This window comes from Gopherus evgoodei, chromosome 7 (genome assembly GCF_007399415.2).
Source record: "Gopherus evgoodei ecotype Sinaloan lineage chromosome 7, rGopEvg1_v1.p, whole genome shotgun sequence".
In the NCBI taxonomy this organism is placed as follows: Eukaryota; Metazoa; Chordata; order Testudines; family Testudinidae; genus Gopherus; species Gopherus evgoodei.
In genome coordinates, this window is record NC_044328.1 from 130,494,183 (window position 1) to 130,519,801 (window position 25,619).

The 25,619-nt window shown below is 52.2% G+C and overlaps 1 long non-coding RNA gene across 1 annotated transcript; it reads left to right on the forward strand.

Moving 5' to 3' along the window:
• Positions 1 to 372: 372 nt before the first annotated feature.
• Positions 373 to 17,263, forward strand: LOC115654895. Its single transcript, XR_004001294.1, has 5 exons — positions 373 to 384; positions 5,068 to 5,074; positions 12,901 to 12,907; positions 15,875 to 15,881; positions 17,106 to 17,263. It is a non-coding gene; the product is annotated as an uncharacterized LOC115654895 (long non-coding RNA).
• The last annotated feature ends 8,356 nt before the right edge of the window (positions 17,264 to 25,619 follow it).

Here is a 25,619-nt window from a genome sequence, read left to right on the forward strand (position 1 = left end):
GTTTCCATCCTAGCTAGGGTTTGCAGTTTGATTCAGTGGCTTTCTGCATCCCCATTGTAAAAACTTCCCATGTCACCACCTCCCACTGAGGGCTTCCTTCCTGGGCCTTCTCTGCTTTCTGGGCTAATAGGTTCATTAGCCTTGTATCTGTCCCTAGCTGATCCCAATCTGTCACCTAGGCGCAACTTTGCATCTTAGGGTTTCTCCGGGTGATTAGCTCATGTTCAGCTGGTTATCTACCATGATCCCTAGGTTGTTTTCAGTGTCACTACTTTCCAGGCTACAGTCCCCCGTTTTGTAAGTGTGACCTGCATTCTTTGTTCTTTGATGTATGACCTTGCATTTCGTTATGTTACAATGAGCCCACATTACCAAGCGAACCAGGTTGGTCTGTGTAACTGGCCTGTCCCCAACAATATTTACCACTCCACCAATGTTAGTGTCATCTGCAAACTTTACCAGCAGTGAATTTTATATTTTCTTCTAGATTATTGATAAAGATTTTGAATAGCACATCGCTGAGAACAGATCCCTCTGGGATCCCACCAAAAATACTCCATTAGATGATGATTCTCCATTTACAATTACTTTTTTGAGCTCTATCAGTTTTTAACCCATCTTAGATATGCTATACTGATTTTCTGTAGCGCTAATTTCTTAATCAGAATCTCATATGTGACTAAATCCAGTGCCTTGTAGAGGTCTATTATGTCAACACAGTTACCTGTATCAACCAAACCAGTAATCTTGTTTTAAAAAGACTCAGGTTTGTTTAACAAGACCAATTTTCCATAAACAACTGTGTTTATTGGCATTAATTATGCTGCCAACCTTTATTTCTTTACTGAGTGCATCGCATATCAGCCTTTCCATGATTTTGCCCAGGCCCGAGGTTGAGTTAACTGGCCTATAACCTTAATTCTCTGGTCTGGTTGTTCAGTTTCTCTCTTTTTTTATCTTGTGCATCTCTTGGCTAGTCAAAAGGAAGATACTTTCACCCCCATTTCCCTTTTCCTCACTTCCCACAGCTCTGTAGCCTTATCCTAACTGCAAACAAAGAAAGGATTCCTGGGGCTAGGAATAAAGTATATAAAACCGTTAAGTTCCAAGTTTGGGGTCCCAATTTCCATGTATTCTCTAAAAGGATTAAAAATTGTTTCACTCCTGTGTTGAGAAGCTGTAAGTGATCTTGATCTGTGGGATGGAACAGCCTCTGAAATCTCTGTAGTAGAAAAGGCCGGGGCTAGCGAAATATTTGGATTAAAGGAAAGCGTGAGCCATAACTGGACCAGTCTGTAGAGTTCATTCATTTCTCATCGATAACAACAGCAATGCCCTGGTCCTAGCCATTGGTCAATGCGCAGGGATTAAGGGTATGGCTACACCACAAATGAAGGTGTAACTGTAGTGCAGGGAGGCGCAGACTCAATGAACCATAGCATCAGAAGGGGTCGCCATCATCTAGTCCAGGGGTGGGCAAACTCTTTGTCCCGAGGACCACATTGGGTTTTGGAAATTGTATAGAAGGCTGGTTAGGGGAGGCTGTGCCCTATCCATCTCCCAGCTTCTTGCCCCCTGACGGTTCCCCCTGGACTCCTGCCCTATCCAACCCCCTCGTTCCCTGACGGCCCCCCTGGGACCTCTGCCCCATCCACACATACCCTGCTATCTGTCCTTTGACAGCCCACAGAACCCCTGCCCCTGACTTCCCCCCACCGCCCCATCCAACCCACCTTTCCTTCCTGACTGCCCCCCTGGAACTCCTACCCCCATTCAACCCCTGTTCCCCACTGACCGCCCCACTCCCTGACCTCCTCTCCCCCATCCACACCCCCTCCTCCTAACCACTACCCCAACTCCTCTGCCCTCTACACACACACACACACACACACACACACACACACTCCCTGCCCCCTTACTGCGTTGCCTGGAGCACTGGTGGCTGGAGCCAGGTCACGCCACTGCCATCATGCAGCACAGAGACTGGTTCAGGCTGGGCTCTGCAGCTGCGCTGCCCCAGAAGCTCACAGCCCTGCTACCCAGAGCATTGCACCGGCGATGTGATGAGCTGAGGCTGCAGAGGAGGGGGAACCACAGTGAAGGGGCCAGGAGTTCGCTTCCCAGGCCAGGAGCTCAGGGGCCGGGTAGGGGAGTCCTGTGGGCCGTAGTTTGCCCACCTCTGCTCTAGTCTAACGCCTAGTGCTAGCTAGATACCCATTTCACTAGTAGAGGTAACAAGTCACATAGCCATTGTGGTGTGGGTTAGTTGCCTGAGTACATGCCCATACCCTGGGTCCCTGCCAGGCTGGTATTGGGGCACATAAGGGTCAGTGGCCAGCTAGTGTTCCCACCCAGCCACAGGGAGCCCAGCAGCAGCACAGCCGGGGAGCACTGTGGTGAGTAGGCACCACAGGACGTGCCCCCACAAGCCCTAGAGTGACGGTGTCCTACAGCCCTCTGGCCAAGTGCCCTGTGTAACCCCAGGGATGATCCCGGGAAGCTGTTTGGGTAACCACATAGACTGCTCTGCCGTGATGTCAGACCTCACATTGTCTCCTGATCTCAGCCTGACTCTGCCCCTGATTCCAGCCTGGTACTATCACCTCAGTCCCTGGAAAAATCATGGAGCAGGTCCCCAAGGAATCAATTCTGAAGCACTTAGAGGAGAGGAAAGTGATCAGGAACAGTCAGCATAGATTCACCAAGGGCAAGTCATGCCTGACTAACCTGATTGTCTTCTATGAGGAGATAACTGGGTCTGTGGATGAGGGGAAAGCAGTGGAGGTGTTATTCCTTGATTTTAGCAAAACTTCTGACACGGTGTCCCACAGTGTTCTTGCCAACAAGTTAAAGAAGTATGGGCTGGATGAACAGACTATAAGATGGAGAGATCTTTGGGCTCAACAGGTAGTGACCAACGGCTCCATGTCTAGTTGGCAGCCGGTTTCAAGCCGAGTGCCACAAGGGTTGGTCCTGGGGCCGGTTTGGTTCAATATCTTCATTAATGATCTGGAGGATGGTGTGGACTGCACTCTCAGCAAGTTTGCAGATGACACTAAACTGGGAGGAGTGGTAGATAAACTGGAGGGAGGGATAGGATACAGAAGGACCTAGACAAATTAGAGGATTTGGCCAAAAGAAATCTGATGAGGTTCGACAAGGACAAGTGCAGAGTTCTGCACTTAGGATGGAAGAATCCCATGCACTGCTACAGACTAGGGACTGAGTGGCTAGGCAGCAATTCTGCAGAAAAGGACCTAGGGGTTACAACCAGGAAGGCTAATGGCATTTTGGGCTGTATAAGTAGGAGCATTGCCAGCAGATCGAGGGATGTGATCATTCCCCTCTATTCGGCATTGGTGAGGCCTCATCTGGAGTACTGTGTCCAGTTTTGGGCCCCACACTACAAGAAGGATGTGGAAAAATTGGAAAGAGTCCAGCGGAGGGCAACAAAAATGATTAAGGGGCTGGAGCACATGACTTCTGAGGAGAGGCTGAGGGAACTGGGATTGTCTAGTCTGCAGAAGAGAAGAATGAGGGGGGATTTGATAGCTGCTTTCAGCTACCTGAAAGGGGGTTCCAAAGAGGATGGATCTAGACTGTTCTCAGTGGTACTTGATGACAGAACAAGGAGTAATGGTCTCAAGTTGCAGTGGGGGAGGTTTAGGTTGGATATTAGGAAAAACTTTTTCACTCAGAGAGTGGCGAAGCACTGGAATGGGTTCCCTAGGGAGGTGGTGGAATCTCCTTCCTTAGACGTTTTTAAGGTCAGGCTTGACAAAGCCCTGGCTGGGATGATTTAGTTGGGAATTGGTCCTGCTTTGAGCAGGGGTTTGGACTAGACACCTCCTGAGGTCCCTTCCAACCCTGATAATCTATGAATCTATGATTCTGTCTCTGAGCCCACCCTCACTCTTGCTTACCAAACCTGGTTCTTGCAATTCCTCCAACTCCTGCTCAGCGAGTACCATCACTGATGTGCCGACCCCAGCCAGCTGTGACTTCAAAGCCAGACCACCTACGCCCCCCTCTGTTACAGGGTGGCTAGACTCCAATGAAATCCATTCCACCATGACCTCATTGTTATCCCTGCTAGCTAGAGGAGAGCTAGCCCAGGTATGTCTGCCTGCACCACTATTCTAACTTCACTTGCGGTGTAACCCTGCCCTAAGCTGCCTTATTCTGATAACTCAGCTAAATACAAGGTGTTTGCTGCATGTGAGGAGAAGGCTTGTTGGCTTCAGAGTCAATGAAAGGGAGATAGCAAGCCACGGCAAATGTTGACCACGACAAGCTCTCACGGTGGGGCCGAGAACTCTCAAACATTCCTTTCAAGCTGATGCTAAATGTTGATGGGTGGAGATGTGCTGGGTACATGCAGCAAATACCCTGGCTGTGAAGCCAGCTCTTTCGTTACTTGGGATGACATGAACAGTAGAAGAGGGGCAAAGGATTAAGAGAGAACTCATGCCTGGAAGGTGCTATAGCAATATAGTCTGGATCTCCTGGCTCCCCAGGGACTCTACTCTGCCGGTCTGTCTTGCCAGGCTGCACATGTTTAATGGGAAGGCCAGTGTTCCAACACGTATGATGGTGCAAGTGACTGCTCTAGGGTGGGCTCAGCATGCTTTCGGAACAGGTGCCTCTTCGCCCCCAGTCCTCTGAGTGCTCAGAGGTCAGGGTGGGTTAGCAGGTGGAATCAGGATAATCAGTGGGCCATGGTAATACCAAGCTATAGTATATACAGGAACGACAGAGTCGGTTGTGCTGGTGGGGCAGTGGCATTACGGTAAAGAAAGCAGAGAGGCAAATAAGGCAAACAACATATATCAGACAAACTGTACCATAGACTGTCCGGGTAGAACTTGTGTGTGCCAATAAAGAGCACAGCAGCAGGAATACGCCACTGACCCCCTGACCAGGATGGGGCACAGCACTCATCGCAGTGCCATGTAACTAGACAAGAATGAGGATCCTTGTTAGACAGAGATTACAAGGAGCTGACACAAGGGCTATGTGCCTGCAAGCAGCATGGGGACTAGTTACGGATGCCATAATATAACTCAGAGTAAACGTATACCCCAAACCAGGAAAGACAAGAAGAGGACCAAAGAGTGCCACTGTGGCTAAACAGCAGAGTAATAGAGGCCATTGGGGCCAACAGCATCCGTTAAAGTGTGAAAGTCCGATCCTAGTGAGGTGGTAAGAAGGAGCACAAACCCTGGCAGGTTGACGGTAACAGGATAATACAGCAGGCCAAGAAAGAACTTGAGAAGCAACTTGCTAAAGATGCAACAAGAAACTGTAGGAATGTTTTTAAGCACACCAGAAACAGGAAGCCTTCCAAACAGGCAGTGGGGCCATTAGACAACGCGGGTGCTACAGGAGCACTCAAGGAAGACAAGGCCATTGCAGAGAAGCCAAATGAATTTATTGCATTGGTCTGCACTGCAGAGGATGTGGGGGAGAGCCTACAACAGAGCTATCCTTTGGGGGAGACAAATCTGAAGTACAGACACACCCTGATGGGTCAATAGAAGAGATGTTAGAACAAACTGATAAATTAAACAGTAGTGAGTCACCGGCCCAGATGGGATTCACCCAAGAGTTCTGAAGGAACCCAGCTATGAAGTTGCAGAACTACTAACTATGGTATTAAGTATCAGAGGGGTAGTCATGTTAGTCTGGATCTGTAAAAAGCGACAGAGAGTCTTGTGGCACCTTATAGACTAACAGACGTATTGGAGCATGAGCTTTCGTGGATCTGATGAAGTGGATATTCACCCACGAAGGCTCATGCTCCAATACATCTGTTAGTCTATAAGGTGCCACAGGACTCTTTGTAGCTAACTATGGTATGTAACCTATCGCTGAAACAAGCCTCTGTACCAGATGACTGGATAGCTAATGAAACACACATTTTTAAGAAGGGCTCCAGAGGCGATCCTGGGCATTACAGGCCAGTGAGTCTAACTTTAGTAGTGGGCAAATTGATAGAAACTATAGTAAAGAACAGAATTGTTAGACACGTAGATGAACACAATTTGTTGGGGAAAAGTCAACATGGCTTTTGTAAAGGGAAATCATGCCTCACCAATCTACTAGAATTCTTTGAGGATGTGAATAAGTATGTGGACAAGGGGATCCAATCAATATTGTGTACTTGGATTTTCAGAAACACTCTGACAAGGTCCCTCACTGAAGGATCTTAAGGAAACTATGTAGTCATGGGACAGGAGGGAAGGTCCTATCATGGATCAGTAACTGGTTAAAAGATAGGAAACAAAGGTTAGGAATAAATATTTGGTTTTCACAATAGAGAGAGGTAAACAGTGGGGTCCCCCAAGGATCTGCATTGCGACTTGTGCTGTTCAGCATAGTCATTAATAATCTGGAAAAGGGAGAGAATAGTGAAGTGACAAAATCTGCAGATGATACAAAATTATTTAAAATAGTTTAAATCCAAAGCAGACTGCAAAGAGCTACAAAGGGATCTCACAAAACTGGGTGACTCAGCAACAAAATGGCAGATGAAATTCAGTGTTGATAAATGCAAAGTACTGCACATTGGAAAAGTAAATTAGCTGTTCCCACTCCAGAAACAGCCCTTGGAGTCTCGCTGGATAGTTCTGCAAAACCTTCAGCTCAGTGCATAGCAGCAGGTAAAAAGGCAAACGGAATGTTAGGAATTATTAGGACAGGGAATATCCTAATGCTACTAGATACATCCCTGGTGTACCCAGACCTTAAATACTGTGTCCAGTTCTGGTCACTCCATCTCTAAAAGGATATAGTGGAACTGGAAATGGTTCAGAGAATGGCAACAGAGATGATCAACAGCTGCCATATGAGGAGAGATTAATAAGACTGGGACTGTTCATTTTAGAAAAGAGACGACTAAGGGGGGATATGATAGAGGTCTATAAAATCGTGACTGGTCTGTTAATTGAAGAGAGAAATGTTATTACCCTTTCCCACAATACAACAACCAAGGATCACCTGATGAAATTAATAGGCAGCAGGTTGAATACAAACAAGATGTTGATTACTGATTACTCTCGCCCCTCGCTCCACCGATATGGTCACAAGGTGCCCGTTATCTACCGGGTAATGAGCGTTGGGATAGGGCGGAGGTTCGATCACTGGATGCCCTCGGGAGGGGTGACAAGTGCCCCGAAGGTAGCAGTGGGGATAACGCAAACAATCAGTCGTGGGGTTAAAATTGAGGGTTTATTGAATGGGTCACAGGTGAGGATAGGGAACAACTCAATACTAGTTACAACTTGGGCTTACACTATCATACCAGAGCAAATAACAAAAGTACTGCAATCACAAACAGACGCTGACCCTGGTACCGCTCTAGGTCCCAGGAGTTATTCAGGTCCTTCCAGGGGTTAGTAAGGGTGCTGTTGGTGCTATTATTAAGCATAAATGCAATTACTCATCTAAATAAAAACAAAATGCAATAAGACAACTACAGCTTGCCGTGAGACTCCGGCTTACAACACGATTAGAGGCTCAGTTAGCTAGCAAAAATAGCAGAAGTAACAAAATCAGCAGTTAAGCATACTCACACACACAAACCACAAAAGTTTCATCATCACCGGCAGACAGATAGGCTTCTTAGAACACGCAGCCGAGGGAGTCCTCGAGTTGATCAGGCTCGGTTTCGGGTACAGTTTTCTGCGTCTCTCCCTGCCCATTGCTTGCACGGTGGGCAATTTATAAGGGTAATGACGTGTTCAGTTTTTTGGCCAGGTTTCTCCTAATTAGGAGATTTACAGGTGCCTCGTTACCACCCTCAGGGAGGGGGGGGTTTCCTGGAAATGGCTGACCACAAAATTTGCCTAGCCCCAATGGTAACTTTCGGAAATGTTTCTCGCTTGAGAGTACGTGCAGGCTCGTTTCCTGAACATGGAGGCCAGGGCAAAAGCTGCTTAGGTCTGTGACACTAACACAAGAGGAAGTACTTTTTCTCACAACGTACAATTAACTTGTGGAACTCACTGCCAGGGGATGTTGTGAAGGCCAAAAGTATAACTGGGTTCAAAAAAGAACTATAGAAGTTCATGGAAGACCAGTCCCTCAATGGTTATTAGCAACCCCATGCTTGAGGCCATGCTAATCCTCTGACTGCCAGAAGCCAGGTGGGGAAGTCTGGGGGATCATTCCAGATGCCTTATTCTGTACACCCTCTGAAGCTCTGGCACTGGCCACTGTCAGCGACAGGATACTGGCATAGATGGACCATTGGACTAGTGTGAAGCCCCTCGAATAAATGTAATTGGTGGAATTATTTTGCATTGCAAAACGTTCTATTTCGAAGTGATTTTGGACACTGTATTAGTATTTGTTGTATTGCTGTGTGTTACATTTTGGTTATAGGAGGTGGCCTCTCTAAGAACAGGTGAGGCCTGGGATTGCAGGGGGAGTCTGACGAGGTGGAGCAGCATGTGGAACATTCTGGAAAGTGCAACATTAGCTCTAGCTGTTCTTGGGGAAGGGGCTGCGTGAAGTGTTTGCTAATGCACTAGAGGTCACCGTTCACGTGGAGTCATCAGTCAGAACCCTGCCCAGCCCACTAGCCTCCCAAGCTATCCCGTCTAATGGAGATTTGGTGCCCTTGTATGAGATGAGTTTGGTCGGGCTCAGCTCCAGGTTTACTTGCATGGCTTCACCACCAGGCTTTGTACTAATCAGGATGGTGCATATTTGTCAGCCTGGTGGGATAATGCGCCCTCAGGCAGATGCTGGGCAGAGAGGCCTTTTTAAGGTCCACATCCTCCTGCTTTTTGGCTCCATTTGCTGCAGCGACTTTTTCCAAGGCTGCCTGTGGGGGCGCTGCGGCTAACCCAATGGGGCTGGCAGTCGTTCTCCTGCTGCCAAGGGGCGGCCCTGGGATCTCCATGCATGAGGCGAGTCAGGGGGCAAGTGGAACCCACACACCTCCTGGGTGTGGGGCTCTGACCCCTCTAGTGGCACCTAGACCCTTGGAGATGAATGAGTCTGCTACAGCCTGAGTCGTGGTTTTTCGCTCCTGCGGTAGCAGCTTCTGCATTTAGCTCCAGAGGTCCCAGGTTCAATCCCACCCACTGACAACTGGGGGCTGAACTTGGGGATCAGAGGGGAGGCTCAGGGCTAGTAACTAGCAGTAGCAATGCTGCAGAGGTGGGGTCCTGCTGGGAACCTCGTTGTGAGGTCAGGGTATCAGGAAGGAATCACTCAGGTTTGGCCTTCCCTCTTTTCTAGCTACATACGCAGCTGATAACTTCACCGGTGCCCTGCATCTGCAGGACTTTCACTTGCGTATTGTTTGATTGCCAGCTGAAGTGACACTGGTATTATGTTTCCATGGTAATATGTATGTCAGTGCTGTTATTTTTGGGGCTAATAATCTCTGTACAAAGGAAAACAAAATAAGAAACCTTGTCAGGTTTAGAAAGCTTTCTTCTACCTAAAGTAAAGAAACTGTTACTAAACATTTCCCACTCTTATCCCCTGCCCTTAAACACGGGGGTGAAACACCTGGGTCATGGGTTCTCATGGCCTCCGCCCTGGAAAGCCCAGCAACTGACTCCAAACCCTGCCTTGAAATCCAGAGTACAAGCCGAGCGTTACAGTACACCTTCTGTAGCGCCCTTCGGCTGTAACGAACCGGGTCCCCGGATCCCAGTGACAGGTACAGCACGGCCCCACCCCCTCTGCCTGGCCCTGACGTTTTGATTGGCCTTTCGCTATAACGAGCCCCTGGGTATAATGAACAAAAGGCTTGGACCCGACAGGTTCTTTAGAGGGAGGGTGTTCTGTGCTTGGTATGAGGCCATCCAGTCCCAGTCCCGAGGACTACACCAACCAGTCCCTGCAAAACCCAGGGGGCTGCACCTGGGAAAACGACGAGTTGCTGCAGCGAGGACATAAGAGCTGAGCACCTGTCATTCCCACTGACCTGCGTGGGAGCTGGGACTGCTCAACCCCTCTGAAAAGCAGGCCAGGGACAACTCAGAGCTGTGCTGTTAGCTGGGATCAGGCCCTCACTGGAGCTGACCCACATGTTTGTCGATTGGTTACTGAGCATGCAGGCAGCTGTCTGCAAAGGATGGGAGTGTGGGAGCTTCACTTCTCACTGCAGAGGGCTCAATTAAACTTGTTCCATGGTTACAAACTGCCTAGCACCCAGCTGCAGATGACTGATGTGTGTCTATGCCTTGTTCTGCACGTCCGCCAGCAAAGTAGCCTGGGTGTGGGGCTCTCTTCAGTGGCTGGGTCTAGCCATGGCCTCCCAGAGCGGACTGCCATGCTGCCCGTTGACTTGCCTGGCCCCTGGCTAGGCTCTGCGCAATGGAGAGCACTCCCACCTTTCTGATGCCAGGGAGAACGTACTGGCCTGGCTACAGAAATGAGAGATGCAAAGGGCTTTGCTCAGCCCCGCTCCTCTCTCCCCTGCCGCTGCCCACACAGGATCAGTCCCTGCAGTAAACGCTCTGGGCAGTTTCAGGGGCGCATTAATCAGTGTTGCCAGCTCTCAGAAGCCTTGTGACTTTGCCCTGATTTGTGGACTGTCTCCCAGGGATGTGAAAAGCTGCAGCCTTCACCGGAGCTGAGAGACAGAGACTGGCCAGCAGCCTTGTGGAAGGTGCACCACTAACAGCAAGCCCCTGACACCACGAGCTCCATCTTCGTTTCAGTTTTCACCAAGAAGGTTGGTGGCGATTGGACAACTAACATAGTGAGTGCCAGTGAGAAGGAGGTAGGAGCAGAGTCTAAAATAGGGAAAGAACAAGTCAAAAATTTCTTAGACAAGTTAGATGTTTTTAAGTCACCAGAGCCTGATGAAATACGCCCCAGAATAGTCAAGGAGCTGACTGAGGAGATATCTGAACCATTAGCGATTATCTCTGAAAAGTTGTTGGAGACAGGAGAGATTCCAGCAGACTGGAAAAGGGCAAATCTAGTGCCCAGTTATAAACAGGGGAATAAGGACAACCCGGGGAATTACAGACCAGTCAACAATCAATGATAAGATAATGAGGTGATAAGTAACAGTCAGCGTGGATCTGTCAAGAACAAATCGTGTCAAACCAACTCAATAGCTTTCTTTGACAGGATAACAAGCTTTGTGGATGGGGGAAAGCGGTAGATGTGGTATATCTTGACTTCAGTAAGGCTTTCGATATTGTCTCACATGATCTTCTCATAAACAAACTCTGAAATACAACCTAGATGGAGCTACTATAAGGTGGATGCAGAACTGGTTGGAAAATCATTCCGAGAGAGTAGTTATCTGTGGTTCACAGTTATGCTGGAAGGGGATAATGAATGCGGTCCCACAGGGATCTGTTCTGGGTCTGGTTCTGATCAATATCTTCATCAATGATTTAGATAATGGCATAGAGAGTAGACTTATAAAGTTTGCAGATGATACCAAGCTGGGAGGGATTGCAAGTGTTTTGGAGGATAGGATTAAAATTCAAAATGATCTGGACAAACTGGAGAAATGGTATGAAATAAATAGGATGAAATTCAATAAGGACAAGTGCAAAGAACTCCAGTTAGGAAGGAACAATCAGTTGCACACATACAAATGGGAAATGACTGCCTAGGAAGGAGAACTGCGGAAAGGGATCTGGGGGTCATAGTGGAACACAAGCTAAACAGGTGTCAACAGTGTAAGACTGTTGCAAAAAAAGCAAACATTCTGGGATGTATTAGCAGGAGTGTTGTAAGCAAGACAAGAGAAGTAATTCTTCTGCTCTACTCTGCGCTGATTAGGCCTCAGCTGAAGTATTGTGTCCCGTTCTGGGTGCCACATTTCAGGAAAGATGTGGACAAATTGGAGAAAGTCCAGAGAAGAGCAACAAAAATGTTTAAAGGTCTAGAAAACATGGCTTGTGAGGGAAGATTGAAAAAATTGGGTTTGTTTAGTCTGGAGAAGAGAAGACTGAGATGGGACATGACAGCAGTTTTCAAGTACATAAAAAGTTGTTACAAGGAGGAGGGAGGTAAATTGTTATCCTTAACCTCAGAGGATAGGACAAGAAGCTTAAATTGCAGCAAGGGCAGTTTAGATTGGGCATAAGGAAAAACTTCCTAACTGTCATGGTGGTTAGCACCGGAATAAACTGCCCAAGGAGGTTGTGGAATCTCCGTCATTGGGGATTTTTAAGAGCAGGTTAGACGAACACCTGTCAGAACTGATCTAGATAATACTTAGTCCTGCCGTGAGTGCCGGGGACTGGCCTAGAGACCTCTCAAGGTCCCTTCCAGTCCCACGATTCTGTGATTCCCTGAGGCTATTTTTGTGCCCTTCACCGCCAAGGTCGCAGACCTTGGGGGAACTCTGCAGAGTTGCTGTGGCCATATGAGTCCCAGGATATTAGACGCACGAGGTGGGGGAGGGGATGTCTAGAGATGAGCTGCTGAGCCACACAGAGCTCTGCTTCCAGTGTGGGAAACTTCCTGTGGGCAGGGGTGGCGGGTTCGTATAATGCTTGGTGGTGCCCAGAATGGGTCCAAGTCCCGCCCCCTCTCTCCACACACACCTGCCTAAGGCTCTGGGAGGGGGGGTGGGTGCTGGGTGGTGGCTCTGGGCTGGGGCAGGGGGTTGGGGTGCAGGATGGAGTGTGGGAGGGGGGTTGGGTTCTGGGTGGGAGCTCTGGGCTTGGGCAGGGGTTTGGAGTCTGGGACAGGGTGTGGGAGGGGGTTTGTGAGTGTGCATGTGGTGGGGCTGGGTGCTGGGTGGGGGCTCTGGACTGGGGCAGGGGGGTGGGGTGCAGGACGGGGTGTGGGAGGAGGTTTGTGGGTGTGCGTGTGGGAGGGGGGTTAGGTTCTGAGTGGGGGCTCTGGGCTGGGGCAGGAGGTTGGGGTGCAGGACGGAGTGCAGGACATGAGGCTGGGCTGGAGATGAGGAGTTTGGGGTGCAGCAGGCAGGCTGCCCCGGGGTTGGGGTGGGGCACCTAGAGAGGAGGACTCCCCCCAGCCCTCTCCCACTGGCAGCAGCAAGGGAGGGGGAGTGGGACTGGGACCCCTATCCCACCCAGCACAACAATCACCCAAGCCCTCACCCCAGCTGCTGCTCAGGGGGTCCAGCCAGGGCCAGCGCCATGCGCCTCCTCTTCTCGTCCCTCTGCAGGCATCGTTCCCTCGTAGCATGGAGCTGCAGGGGGAAGACACATGCTGCCCAGGGCAGGTGGGGACGGCAGGCGGGGATGGGGGAGAGACCTGACCCCGAACATTGGTGGAGCCCAGGCACCACAGGCCCATACAACTCGCCGCCCCTGCCTGTGGGCAGGTCTACGCTTAACCCCCTGCCCTGGGCAGCTGCGGCACCTAAGTGAAGCTGCCCCTACGCCGGTGGGGCAGCGTTTCCCGTTAGGGCAGTTAACCCCCTTGGCGCAAGATGGAAGCTGTCCCTGAAGACGCTCCCTTATCGATATAGTCCTGTCTACATGGGGGGCGGGGGTTGGTCGGGGTAACTGTGGATTTTTCACACCCCTGAGTGACGTCGTTACACCCATGTAGGTCTGTGGAGTAGAGCTGGCCTCAGCATGTTACCAGAAAAACAAGGTGGAACCCCTGGCTTAGGATAAGTAGTTAACACATATTTCCAGGGCCTGTTCATGGCGAAGTGCCCCTCCTATCATTCATCGGTGCCACAGATAAGACAACTCACAGCTTGCACAAGGTCACCTCAGCCAGAGCTGGGAACAGAGCCCAGGGTTCCAGCTTACATGAGCCAAGTCTCATCTACTTTGCAATACAGCCTGGCAGATCTCACAGTAGGTGCTTCTGTAAATCACCCGTTAGCAGCTAAACCACAATCAGAGGTGGGGTCTGCGCTGGCCTGAATCGAAGAGAGCTACAGAGACTCACACTTGTCCAGCTGGAAGTCTGAGCCCAAACCAGGGGGTTGTTAACATTTCACTCTGTTGTCTGTAACCACTACCCCACAGTCTAGGCCCAGCACCAGGAACAGAATCCTGCTACCCAGTGTCCCACTGCTGACTCGCAAACATAGGTGGAAGCCGCTGGTGCGTGCTGTATCTGATGTGGGCTGGGCAGCGCATGAGCTCTCTGTCATGGCTCTGAAGGCCAGGGGCTCAAACCCAGCAGCTACAGACCTGTGGAGGTGAAGAGTTTGGCCTTGTCTAAACTGGCGAGTTTGTGCGCAGTAAAGCAGCTCTGAGCGCGGTAACTCCCAGGGTGCACATGCTGCCAAGCCACTCAGTGTGCAGAAGCTGTGCAGATGCAGCGCTGTAAAAAACCCACCCCGAGAGGCGTAGACCTTCCTGTGCCAGGGGAACAGCACCGCGGTGCAGGTGTAGACACCCTGGTTGATTACAGAGCTGTGATTTGCCTCCAGGAGGGGTCCCACAATGCCTGTTCTCACCTCTCTGGCCATCGTTTTGAACTCTACTGCCCTGCCCTCAGGTGACCAACCGGCAGCCCCACCCTGTACATTCCTTTGCAGGTTTGAAAGTCCCCTTCCTGTTTGCTCGGTGATGCGTGCAGTGGTCTCAGCCAATCTTTCCAGGTGGCTGTGCCTGCCCCACGCACCAGGTGATCCCCCGCTTGGAGGAATGCCGAGCTGCTGGACCTCATCAGCATTCAGGGAGAGGAGGCTGTCCAGTCCCAGCGGCACTCCAGCTGTAGCAATGATGATACCTACAGACAGATTTCTAGATGCATGACAGAAAGGGGCCATGACCAGGACACACTGCAGTGCAGGGGCAAAGTGAAGGAGCTGCAGAACACCTACCACAAGGCGCAGGAGGCAAACCACCACTCCAGTGCTGCGCCCACGAGCTACAAAGAGCCTGTTCTACAAAGAGCTGGACGCGATACTTGGCAGTGACCCCACCTCCACTGCGAAGGCCACTGTGGATTCTCTGGTCGAGAGTGCGCTGAGCCAGGAGGAGGCAATCTCGGACAAGAAGTGGGCATCCAAGTTACTCCGGGATCCCCCCAAGATGGACTTTGCTGAAAGTCACTGACTTCTGAGCTAACAAGCCTTGTGTGATTTTGTGTTCCTGTCGACTAATAAACCTTCTGCTTTACAGCGCTGGTTGAGAGGCACCAATGACTGTGGAGCTGGGGTGCAGGGCCCTCGGGTTTCCCCCACCAAGGGGAAGTGTGCGGAGGGAACAAGGAAGCTGAATGCTCCAAGGTCAGACCGGGAAGGATGTAGCCAAGGAGTCAAGTATCAGAGGGGTAGCCGTGTTAATCTGGATCTGTAAAAGCAGCAAAGAATCCTGTGGCACCTTATAGACATAGCCAAGGAGGCTTTTTTGTCCTGGACAGAGTGCCCTGAGGGGAGCCATGCTACCCAGAGTCCTGGCTGGCTTCATACCGAGCAGTTCCAGAGCATTGGACCTGTGACTCTGTCCCAGAGGCCCTCCCTAGGCACTAGCAGTGGGCCCCGGAACGGCATGCTCACACAGCGTCTAACCGGCAGCAGCTGCACCGCAGTGCATGGGAATCAGTGCATGAAGGAAGGAGTCTGTAGCCTGCCTTGTGGGACTGCAGGACTGAACCAGTTTAACTGTGCTCAGGGTGCATGAAAGGCCAGAGCAAGGCAGGCCTTTGAGAGGCAGATAACAGCTGAACAGGAGCTGCTCTGGCCAGAAGAGCTCAGGGGCCCCTGGGATGCGTAAACAGGGCAATCTCAAGCAGGAGCTTTTCCCTCTGCACTTGGGGCTGGTGCGACTACTGCTGGACTCCTGGGGCCAGGTCTGGTGCCCACAGTTCGAGAAGGATGTTGACACACTGGGGAGGGTTCAGTTCAGAGAAGAGTCATGAGACTGATGAAAGGATGAGAAAAGCTGCCTGCTAGTGAGAGACTGCGGGCGCTCAGGCTACTTAGCATAAGAGAGGGAAGGATCCAGGTGATTAGGGTACGGTCAGTACATGCCTACACGGGGAACAAATGCTGGAGAATGGGCTCTGCAGTCCCCCAGGGGGATGTAGAACCTCAGCCAGTGGCTTGTGTGATGCAGTAGAGACTGTCTGTGTGCGGGATGGGAGAACCGGGAATGACTTTAGGTGAGGGACAGGATCTAGGCCTGTAACCTGAGCCAGGGAGTAGGGAGGGGGTCAGCACCTTTGCCCGGGAAGCTGGACAAAGAAAGGGGCCGGCTGGGGGGAGCTGAGTTATAGTTTCGGTTTTGGACTAAGCTTCCTGAACCCCAGCAGGACTCGATTGAGGGGTCCTGGCTGTGCCTCCAAGCTCTGCTGTAACCTGCATTCCTGTTGTCCAATAAACCTTCTGTTTCACTGGCTGGCTGAGAGTCACTGTGAGTCCCAGGAAGAGGGGTGCAGGGCCGGACTCCCCCATACTCCATGACAACTGATGGCAGCGGCGGGATCTACTGCACCCCGTGGACAGCGCTTCCTGCAGTAAGTGACAGGGGAGCAGCAAAACGAAGGGGAATTGACGGGGACCAGGTGGGCTGAAGAGACAGAGAGCGACTGTTTCAGGAGGCGATTAACCCCTGGGAGTGTGTGACCAGAGCAAGGACTTTGCAGTAACGGGGTCCCACCGGGGAGATTGCAGGAGCGGTCCCAGGGGTGGAGGAGTCTGCAGCTCAACCCTGGCAGAGAGGGAGTGACCTGAAAAAGGGCTGGTGCACGAGGGGTCTCTCTGGAACCGGTGGGAAGCTGAAAGCACAGGCCGGTGAGTGGCCAGCAGGAAGATGTATGCTAAGTGCCTTAAGAAAGACCTGGTGGAGCTGTGCAAGCAGAGGGGGCTGCGCATTGGGAGGTCCACCAAAGAACAGCTAATTGCCCAGCTGGAGGAGAAGGATCGCTTGGGTGAACCGAGCTCGGTCCCTGAGGGAAGCCACCCAGCGGACGCAGCGTGGGCCCCGGGGCCTGAGATGGCTGGGAGGGGCCAGACTGCTGCCGAGGACACCCCGAGACACTGCCCACCTATACCTAGCGGAGGGGTTAGGGGAAGCCCAGTGAATACCGAGGGCACCCTGACCCCGGCAGCCAGCAGGGGATTGTCCTGGTGGAGCTCCCCGTCCCTGGAACAGATGTGGATGGAACATGACAGGGAGCTGAGACAGGAAGAGCTCGAGTTAAGGAGGCAAGAACTGAAGAAGCGGGAGAACCAGCATAAACACGAGGAGAACCAGCGCCAGCATGAACTGGAACTGGCCCGGCTGAGAAGCAGCGGGGCCCCAGCTGCGGTGAGTGAGGGGGGACCCAAGTCTACAAAGAGCTTTGATAAAGGCTTGCTGGCCCGGCGTAAGAAGGGGAAGGACATAGATACCTTCCTGACGGCGTTTGAGAATGCCTGCGAGCTGCACAGGGTTGACCCTGCAGACAGGATCTGGTTTCTCACCCCCTTACTGGACTCCACAGCCGTGGAGGTGTACAGCCGAATGAAAGGGGCGGAGGCAGGGGACTACGAACTGTTCAAAAAGACCCTGCTGCGTGAGTTTGGGCTGACTCCTGAGATGTACTGGGAGAGGTTCCAGAGTCAGCGTAAAACCCATGAGGTCACATACCTACAACTGGTCAACCAGGTGAAGGGGTATGTCCGCAAGTGGACAGCTGGGGCCCAAACTAAAGAGGACCTGCTTGACCTATTCGTACTGGAGCACCTGTACGAGCAGTGCCCATCCGACCTGAGGCTATGGTTGATGGACCAGAAGCCGGAGAACCCACAGCACGCAGGCCAGCTGGTTGACCAATTTGTGGACAGTCAGGCAGGGGATAACAGGGGGAAGTCTCGAAGGAGCAGGCCTGCCTCAACGCAGAGAGAAAGTCACCATGGGACCACCCAGCGAGGGCCTATGGAGAACCCCTATCAAAGGGGAACATCCAGCGTCAGGTCCATCCGACCCACTCAAGGGGACCCACGAGACATGGGCTGCTATTCCTGTGGCCAATGAGGCCCCATATGGATCCAGTGCCCCAAGCTCAGGGACAGACCGAGCAGACCCAACCCGCAGAGGGTTGACTGGGTAAAGACCCAGTCGGAGGAGGGGCAACATTCCCAGGAAAGGGGGCTGGCTGCGTACAACCTGTGAAGGAGGGAAGAGGTCCCCAGGTCAGCTCCTCTGGGGGGCTGGATGCTCCAGACTCTAGGTTTTTGGTTTACAGAATGGGCGCAGGGCTGTCCCTCCAGAGAGAGTGCCTTGTTCCCCTGGAGGTAGATGGGAGGAAGGTCACTGGGTACTGGGACACGGGCGCAGAAGTGACGCTGGCCCGGCCCGAGGTGGTGGCCTCAGATCGGATGGTGCCCGACACCTACCTGACCTGATGGGCATGGGCGGGACCCCATTCAAGGTGCCCGTGGCGAGGGTACACCTGAAGTGGGGGGCCAAGGAGGGCCCCAAGGACATGGGGGTACACCCACATTTGCCCACGGAGGTGTTAATGGGGGGGGACCTCGAGGACTGGTCAAGTAACACCCAGAGTGCCCTGGTTGTGACCCGTAGTCAGAGTCGGCGAGGGGCACTGCACCCCAACAACGGGGAAGGGACTCTGCCCGAGGTGCAGGACTCTAACCTGGTGGGAAGGGAACGCCCAGGGACACGGCTCAGAGAGGCTGCGGCCTCAGACGCAGCCAGCGAGAGAGAGCAGGTCCCCATCCCTGTCCCAGCTGCTGAGTTCCAGGCCGAGTTGCAGAAAGATCCCTCCTTGCGGAAGCCCAGGGACCGGGCTGACCTTAGTGCAGTACAGACCATGAGGAGAGGTTGCAAGGAGAGGTTCCTGTGGGAGAAGGGGTTCCTGTACCGAGAATGGGCTCCCCCAGGGGAAGTAGAGTCATGGGGGATCAGGAGGCAGCTGGTGGTTCCCCAGAAGTTTCACCACAAGCTACTGTACCTGGCCCATGACATCCCTCTTGCAGGGCACCAGGGAATCCGGCGCACCAGACAGAGGCTGCTACAGAACTTTTACTGGCCTGGGGTCTTTACCCAGGTCCGACAGTACTGCCAATCCTGTGACCCCTGCCAGAGGGTGGGGAAGTCCCGGGACAAGGGGAAAGCGGCTTTGAGGCCTTTACCCATCATAGAAGAACCTTTCCAGAAGGTGGCCATGGACGTAGTGGGACCTCTCAGCAGGGCGACCCGGTCGGGGAAGAAATACATCCTGGTGGTGGTAGATTTCGCCACTCGCTACCCCGAGGCGGTGGCCTTGTCCTCTATCAAAGCAGACACCGTGGCAGATGAGCTGCTGACCATTTTCAGCCGGGTGGAGTTCCCCAAGGAAGTCTTAACGGACCAGGGGTCCAACTTCATGTCAACCCTGCTTCGGTGCTTGTGGGAGGAATGTGGGGTCCGGCACAACTGGGCCTCAGCATATCATCCCCAGTCCAACGAGCTGGTGGAAAGGTTCAACGGGACACTAAAGATGATATGAAAAACATTTATGAACCAGCACCCGCAGGACTGGGACAAGTACTTACCTCACCTTCTGTTCGCGTACAGGGAGGTACCGCAGGAATCTACTAGGTTTTCGCCTTTCGAACTGTTGTATGGAAGGCGGGTAAGGGGGCCCCTAGACCTGATGAGAGACGAATGGGAGGGGAAGGCCACTCCCAATGGAGAGTCGGTGGTGGAGTATGTCCTGACCTTCCAGGAAAGACTTGCCGAGCTCATGGGCCTGGCCAGGGAGAATCTGGCCCTAGCCCAGATGAAGCAGAAGGTTTGGTATGACCGCACGGCGCGGGCCCGCGCCTTCGCCACTGGGGATCAGGTGATGGTTCTCATCCCCATGAGTTAAAACAAACTCCAGGCTGCCTGGGAAGGGCCTTTCAAGGTTATCAAGCAACTAAATGAGGTAAAGTATGTGGTGGAGCTGTCGAACCGGGCACATCACCTCTGGCTAACCACAAGTCACACAAGCAATTTCCTTAGACACTCCAGTCTCCCAGTATCACCACCAGTCCCACTCGTCCTGGGGAAGAATGGTTATGAAAACCAACACCCCAATAAAAGAAAAAGGTTCTCTCGATCCCAAAGAATCAAGCCCCAGACCCAGGTCAATATACACATCAGATTTTACCCACAAATCACGCTGTTGCCAATCCTTTAGAATCTAAAATCTAAAGGTTTATTCATAAAGGGAAAAAGGTAGAGAGGAGAGCTAGAATTGATTAAATGGAATCAATTCCATACAGTGATGGCAAAGTTCTTGGTTCAGGCTTGCAGCAGCGATGGAGTAAACTGCAGGTTCAAATCAAGTCTCTGGAGAACATCCCACGCTGGGATGGGTCATCAGTCCCTTGTGTAGAGCTTCAGCTTGCAGCAAAGTCCCTCCAGAGGTAGGAAGCAGGATTGAAGACAAGATGGAGATGAGGCATCAGCCTTATATAGGCTCTTCCAGGTGTAAGAACCTCTTTGTTCTTACTGTGGAAAATTACAGCAAAATGGAGTCTGCAGTCACATGGGCCAGTCCCTGCACACCCTGCTGAGTTACAAGGCGTATCTGCCTCCTCTCAATAGGTCAGTTGTGTAGCTGATGGTCCTTAATGGGCCATCAAGCAGGCTAAGCAGAGCTAACACCAACTGCTCTGGGGTGTCACCCAGAACTACAGCACCAATTTGAAATACAGACAGTATACAGCCAATACTTATAACTTCAACTACAAAATGATACATACATCCAGACAGCATAATCATAATCAGCAACCCATAACCTGGTTTTAGATACCTTATATGACCCCCTTTACATAGGATTTGGTGCCACTACAGGACCTTGGTTGCAAACCATGTTCTATATGGTTCCAGTTTATATCAATAATGTCACAGGGTGTACCATGTGAATATGATGAAGCCATACTATGACAGGGGGAATGTGGTGTTGGCCGTGTGTGGACATTGGGAGGAGCAGGGAGATGACCCTTTAGTGGATCTATTCCCAGGGACAAAAGCTGGTTCCCCCCGGAGGCAATTCCCCTCTCTGATGAGCTGACCCTGGCCCAGCACGCTGAGATCAGAGGGGTGCTGCATCTATACCGACAGCTGTTTTCCAACCAGCCTGGACGCACTAATTTGACTGTCCACCGGGTGGAGACCGGGTCACGTCCCCCTATAAGATGCTCCCCTTTTGGGGTCACTGGGAAAACTGCCCAGGACCTAGAAAGAGAGGTCAGGGACATGCTGGCTTTGGGGTGATCCAGCAGTCCTCCAGCCCTTGGGCCTCGCCAGTGGTGCTAGTCCCCAAGAAGGACGGGTCAATCCGGGTTGTGTGTGGACTATCGAAAGCTCAATGCCATTACCGTATCTGATGCCTACCCCATGCCCAGGCCTGACGAGCTCCTAGACAAGCTGGGAGGTGCTCGGTACCTCACCACTATGGATCTTACAAAGGGCTACTGGCAAGTGCCGCTGGACGCAGATGCCAGGCTGAAATCGGCCTTTATCACCCCTCTGGGGCTCTACTAGTTTCTGACCCTGCCCTTCGGCCTCAAGGGAGCACCGGCCACCTTCCAGCGCCTGGTAGATCAGCTACTGAGGGGGATGGAGAATTTTGCCGTGGCGTATATTGACGACATCTGCATCTTCAGCCAAACCTGGGAGGGTCATGTGTCCCAGGTTAAACAAGTGCTGGACCGACTCCGAAAGGCTGGGTTAACCATAAAGGCTGAGAAGTGCAAGATGGGAATGGCTGAAGTATCTTACCTGGGCCATCGGGTGGGAAGCGGCTGCCTAAAGCCGGAACCTGCCAAGGTGGAGGTGATTAGAGACTGGCCTGCTCCCCAAACCAAAAAGCAGGTCCAGGCCTTTATTGGGATGGCGGGGTGTCATAAACAGATAGCTAAGGGTTAATGTCTCTTTCACCTGAAGCACCTGACCAGAGGACCAATCAGGAAATCAGATTTTTTCAACTTTGGGTGAAGGGAATTTTGTGTCTGAGGTCTTTGTTTTCTGGCTGCCTGCTTTCTCTGAGCTTTGGAGAAGTAGTTTCTACTTTTTAATCTTCTGTTTCTAAGTGTAAGGACAAAGAGATCAGATAGTAAGTTATATGGTTTCTTTTCTTTGGTATTTGCATGAATATAAGTGCTGGAGTGCTTTGATTTGTATTCTTTTTGAATAAGGCTGTTTATTCATATTTCTTTTAAGCAATTAACCCTGTATTTTGTCACCTTAATACAGAGAGACCATTTGTATGTATTTTTCTTTCTTTTTTATATACAGCTTTCTTTTAAGACCTGGTGGAGTTTTTCTTTACTTCAGGGAAATTGAGTCTGCACTCACCAGGGAATTGGTGGGAGGAAGAAATCAGGGGGAGATCTGTGTGTGTTGGATTTGCTAGCCTGATTTTACATTCCCTCTGGGTGAAGAGGAAAGTGCTTTTGTTTCCAGGACTGGGAACGGAGAGGGGGGGAGTTACTGTTTGGATTCCCAGAGCTTGTATCTGTGTATCTCTCCAGGAGCACCTGGAGGGGGGAAGGGAAAAAGGATTATTTCCCTTTGTTGTGAGACTCAAGGGATTTGGGTCTTGGGGTCCCCAGGGAAGGTTTTCCAGGGGGACCAGAGTGCCCCAAAACACTCTAATTTTTTGGGTGGTGGCAGCAAGTACCAGGTCCAAGCTGGTAGCTAAGCTTGGAGGTTTTCATGCTAACCCCCATATTTTGGACGCTAAGGTCCAAATCTGGGACTAAAGGTATGATACGGGGTACTATCGAAGGTTCGTGCCCCACTTTAGTGCCATAGCCTCCCCCATCACTGAATTGTGCAAAAAGGGGAAGCCAGACAAGGTGGTCTGGACCGAGCAGTGCCAGCAGGCTCTCAGGGCGCTGAAGGAGGCTCTGGTTAGTGGCCCAGTTCTGGCAAACCCAGATTTTGACAAGCCCTTTATGGTGTTCACCGACGCCTCAGACACGGGACTGGGGGCGGTGTTAATGCAGGAGGATGAAAAGGGGGACAGACACCCCATCGTGTACCTGAACAAGAAGCTGCTACCCCAGGAGCAGAACTACGCGGCCATCGAGAAGGAATGCCTGGCCATGGTGGGGGCCCTTAAGAAACTGGAGCCATATCTCTTTGGGCGACACTTCACCGTGTACACCGACCACTCTCCCCTGACCTGGCTGCACCAGATGAAAGGAGCCAATGCCAAGCTCCTGAGGTGGAGCCTGCTCCTGCAGGACTATGACATGGACGTGGTCCATGGGAAGGGAAGTGCCAACCTGATAGCGGACGCGTTGTCCCGGGGGGGGCCCGAAACTTCCCCAGGTCACTGGGCAGAGTGACCCCGCTCAGTTCAGTCTCAAAGGGGGGAGAGATGTGATGGAGTAGGGACTGTCTGTGTGTGGGATGAGAGAGCCGGGGATGTCTTTAGGTGAAGGACCAGACCTAAGCCTCTAACCTGAGCCAGGTAGGGGGGAGGGGGTCAGCACCTTTGCCCGGGAAGCTGGACAAAGGAAGGGGCTGGCTGGGGGGAGTTAGTTCAGTTTTGGTTTTGGGCTGGGTGGTTGGAATTCAGGGGACTAAGCTTCCTGAACCCCAGCAGGACTCGATTGAGGGGTCCTGGCTGTGCCTGCAAGCTCTGCTGTAACCTGCATTCCTGTTGTCCAATAAACCTTCTGTTTTACTGGCTGGCTGAGAGTCGCTGTGAGTCCCAGGAAGAGGGGTGCAGGGCTGGACTCCTCCACACTCCGTGACAGCTTGTAGCTAGCGAAGCTGGACACATTCAGACTGGCCATCGGATGGACATTTTGAACAGTGCCAGTAACTAACCACTGGAACAGTTTCCAGGTGCTCGTGGTGGATTCTCCATCACTGGGAATTTTAAAGTCATGCCAACGTTTCCCTAACAGATCTGCTCTGGGCAGCCAGCTTCGATGGTCCTGGGGCTCCCTTCCGGCCTGGGACTCTATTAGTCTATAACCCTAGTGCTCAGCCAGCCCCTAGGGAATGTGCCCCACATCTCACACCAGCATGCCTTGTCTGAACCGCACTCAGGCCTGCTGCCCCATCGGGGCTTGACCCCCGCCCCAGCACTTGGAGGCTGACCTGCTGCTGGAGTGTGAAAGTTGTGAGCTACTGACCGTCTTAGACTGCAGTCTGCTCGGGGCAGAGACCTTGTGCCAGGTGTGTGCACACCACTGAACACTCCCCCTTCCTGATCTGGAAGGGCTCCGAGTGCCACTGGAATATACCTATGAAGCAGGGCCGGCTCCAGGGGTTTTGCTGCCCCAAGCGGCGGGAAAAAAAAAAAGCCAAGATCGTGATCGGCGGCAGCTCTGCCACTTTCTTCTTCGGCGGCAGGTCGAGGGACCGAGGGACCCCCTGCCAAATTGCCGCCGAAGAGCCCGACATGCTGCCCCTTCCCCTTGGCCGCCCCAAGCACCTGCTTGCTGAGCTGGGGCCTGGAGCCAGCCCTGCTGTGAAGTAATAACCATCCTAATCACAGGCTTTGCAGCCAGCTGACTGCACTGAGCAAGCTTGTACCAGTAATGCCACCTGCTGACTCTGCCACCACAGCTCGTGTGTCTGGGACATGGGACTCCGAGCAGCCCCGTAACGTTGCCTGGCATCTGAGCAGGGACACACACGGTGAGGAGACCGCTTTCCGTGGTAGACGCATTAGTCTGTATCTGCAAACAGAACAGGAGTCCTTGTGGCACTTAGAGACTAACACATTTATTTGGGCATGAGCTTTCGTGGGCTAAAGTAAGAGATACAGGAACTCATGTATTTATACCTGCTCCTGTATCTTTCACTCTGTGCATCTGAGGAAGTGGGCTCTAGCCCACAAAAGCTCATGCCCAGATAAATGTGTTAGTCTCTGAGGTGCAACCAGGACTCCGGTTGTTTTTACAGAAAGGAGAGTGTCCCCCACAGGAGCGATGGAGGGGGACTGGGCTGGACCCCCTCGCTGAGTGACCCCTGGGCCCCCCAGGGGGAGGGGCTGGGCTGGACCCCCTCGGCTGAGTGACCACTGGTCCCACATGCTGCCTGCAGGAAAGCAGCGCCAGCGCCGTGGGTGCTGGATTGAGGGCACCCGTCCTGCTCGTCGGGCTGTGAGAGGAAAGACCCAAGCAGCTGCTCAGGGCCCTGTTCCCCAGCTGGCTCCTCTGTGCAAGGGACGGAAAACATACACTCTGTGCATTGCCGCCTTCACCGGGCTTGCAGATGGGGCTGCCCTTGCTTCACTTGGGGATGAGGGTGATCAGTGCACACAGCAGGGCTCAGGTAAGGCCTGTGCTTTCGGTAACAAGTGTGACCATGTACACTGCTTGTCTGCAAAAGGTACCAACTCCGAACCATATCAGATCAGAGCTCCTGAGGCTCAGAGACAGGGAAGTGATACCCGAAAATGCACCTGGGCAGCTTCACAGTGTCATGTGAGAGAAAAACATCACTTCCTGGTCCCTGCAGTGGATCAACTCAGCCCTGAAGTATGAGGTTTTGTCACATATCTGTATTATCAGGGCACCCAGGAGCCTCATCTCTGAGCCAGGACCCTGCTGTGCTTGGAGTTGTGCACACAGAACAGAGAGACCCTGCTTCAAAGAACGTGTGTTATAAATAGTAACAACAGATAACAGATGGAGACAACCAGTGCCGTGAGCACGCGGACCCCAGCCAGCACTGGTCAGCGTGATGGGCCGTGAGCTCAGCACCAGCAGCCGAGACCTGGCCACGTGTTTCGGGGCATTG